The sequence below is a fragment of the Cyanistes caeruleus genome, chromosome Z (assembly GCF_971803275.1).
Source record: "Cyanistes caeruleus chromosome Z, bCyaCae1.hap1.1, whole genome shotgun sequence".
Lineage (NCBI taxonomy): Eukaryota > Metazoa > Chordata > Aves > Passeriformes > Paridae > Cyanistes > Cyanistes caeruleus.
The window spans coordinates 40,834,210-40,836,263 of record NC_141732.1 but is presented as its reverse complement, the minus strand read 5'-3'; the positions used below and the strand labels follow the sequence as shown (position 1 = coordinate 40,836,263).

The following is a 2,054-nucleotide window of genomic DNA, read 5'->3' as shown; positions in this document are numbered from 1 at the left end:
AAGAGCTAAGGGATGTCTCAAGCATGTGCACAAGGCAGAAGGAGAAAATACCACTAAAAGAGAACTGAGTCAGGATACTCTTGAGGAAACTCAAGTTGGTATGACAAGATGATACAAATTTGGAGGAGTGGGTTGCTGAGTGTGCTGTCTGAAATAATTCTGAAAGTGGATAGCTCATCAACTACATATTCTCTTCTCCCTTTCATCATGGAAGGAGTCACAGCCTCCTCCTCTGAGAGCCTACACTGTGCCAAGCACACCTGTGTCCCTGTGGGAGCCATCTGGGGCCCTGCCACACTGGACTGACAGGTGACCAGAACTATGACATCAGCTGGACTTGGTGCATTTGCAGGTCATTATGCTTCCCACCTTTGGAGAACATTGGAGCAGTTGATTACAGAGACAGAAAAAATTATTTTGACCTCTAGTCTTTCATTATACTATAAAGAAGGATTTGAACAGAAAATGGCTGGGTGAGAAGCTAGTCTTATTTTGAGTATAAATCCATGTACTGGAAAAGCCAAAATCAAAACAGGCTACAGAAGGACAATTTTGAATCATCTTTATATAGGAAGATACCTGACTTAGCAACAAAAGTAAATGAAGCAAAAGAGTGCTGGAATCCAGTGACAAAATATGAAATGCAAAGCTTTGGCCCCTAGGAGATTCAGCAGATACATAATGCAGCATCTTTCTTATTTTCTTTGGTACAGTTCTTGACACAATACATTCTGTCCACAACTTTATTGTGCATCTGTTAGGACACTAGAACGCTACCCCAGCATTTGGTCCTTGTTTGTTTTTATTTTCCTGGTTTTTTTCTTTTTCTTTTTTCTTTCTCTCTTTTTTTATTTTTTTTTTTCCCCTCACAAAACAGGGATTGCACTGTCTTGTCACTGAAGAAACAAGGAGAGATAACATTTTTGGTTTATTGCAGAGGCAAAAAATAAAATTACTTTTTCATTCCTGATTTCCAGAGCATTGTGATGGGATGCGCGAACAAAAATAACTCAACGTAGCTCACCAGACTTTTATCAGAACAAAAAGACAATGGGTTTGAAGGCTGTGATACTGATGCATTAGTTTAACAAGTCAACTGTAGCTTATTTCTGTGGAGGAGGCACGTCAGGTCAGGGAAGACAAGAAATCTTACAAAGAAATAGAAGTTAATTTATGAATGTATTCATTTCCTTTATGTTACATAATACCAGTCATACTTATAAATACACACAGAAACACATTTGCAGTGTGACCATGCATCTCCTCCCAGACAGGAAAATGTTGTTCAATAGAGCATCTCACAGAGAAAGTGCATGAGCACTGAAATTAGCTGTATGTTTTAAATGGCAAAATATATACACGTATGAAACATGCTTTCTCTAGTCTGGGATATACAGTTTTGAAGATAAGTGTAAAATTTTGTCCTTGGAGCTCAAAGTATGTATGCAATCTGCAGTATAAAATTATACAATATTGTCATTAATACCCAGGCAATCTATATTACTTTTACACATAAACACTTCTATTGTTTTTACTATCACAGTTCTAGTAGTAGAAACTAAATCATAAAATCATAGAATGATTTGGGTTGGAAGCCACCCTAAAGTTCTTCTTACATCAACACCCTTGCCATGGGCAAGGACACCTTTCACTAAATCAGGCTGCTCAGAGCTTCATCCAACCTGGCCTTGAGCACTTCCAGGGATGGGGCATCCACAGCTTCTCTGGGCAACCTGTGCCTCACCATCCTCACAGTAAAGAATTGAATACCAATACCTATTCTAAATCTAACCTCTTTCAATTTAAAACTGTCACCCTTTTCTTGCCACTCTCTCCCAGTATAAAATATCCCTTTCCCTCCTTTATATTTATAATCCCTTTTAGGTACTCTAAGGATGCACTGGATTTTCCCTGAAGCCTTGTCTTCTCCATTCTAAACACAGCAACTTTGAAAATATATTCTTATCCCTGATTTCACACAACTGCCTCTAGGTATTTTCTTATCTACTAGAAGCATCATAAAGGGAATCTAAACCTATGGATAATGACTCATA

At 38.2% G+C, this 2,054-nt stretch overlaps 1 pseudogene; it reads left to right on the top strand.

The window, feature by feature from the left end:
* Positions 1–207: 207 nt before the first annotated feature.
* On the top strand, positions 208–662 carry LOC147648384 (dnaJ homolog subfamily C member 15 pseudogene; annotated as a pseudogene).
* The last annotated feature ends 1,392 nt before the right edge of the window (positions 663–2,054 follow it).